General features: G+C 65.7%; 1 protein-coding gene across 1 annotated transcript in view; it reads right to left on the reverse strand.

Moving 5' to 3' along the window:
• The window catches only part of LOC104617972 (netrin receptor UNC5B-like), a gene marked incomplete at its 5' end in the record, with an annotated part of 4,210 nt that overhangs the window by 1,740 nt on the left and 2,161 nt on the right, over positions 1 to 309 (reverse strand). The window lies entirely within an intron of this gene.

Genomic DNA, 309 nt, shown 5'->3' on the forward strand with positions numbered 1-309 from the left:
CTGCTCCTCTCTCCCCTTCCGTACCCAAAGCCAGGCACGTTCCCGCCGAGAGAAGCCAGTGGCCCGCGGCAAGCCTTTGCCAGCCCAGCAGCTGCTCCCCGAGAACTTGCCCACTCGCCTCACGCACCAGCCCCACCTACAACTTGAATTTTTTAGAACACGTGGGCATCGGTGTAACGCCCCTCTCCTCCTCAGACAGCGCCGAGGCCCAAGGCCAAGGTCAGGCGCGCTCCCCAGGAGTGCCACCCTATGCTGTTACCACCACCCCGCTATGACCGGCGGCCGTGCCCGGGGGGGGGACGAGGGGAA

The sequence above is a fragment of the Phaethon lepturus genome, unplaced genomic scaffold (genome assembly GCF_000687285.1).
Source record: "Phaethon lepturus isolate BGI_N335 unplaced genomic scaffold, ASM68728v1 scaffold34863, whole genome shotgun sequence".
Taxonomy (NCBI): Eukaryota; Metazoa; Chordata; class Aves; order Phaethontiformes; family Phaethontidae; genus Phaethon; species Phaethon lepturus.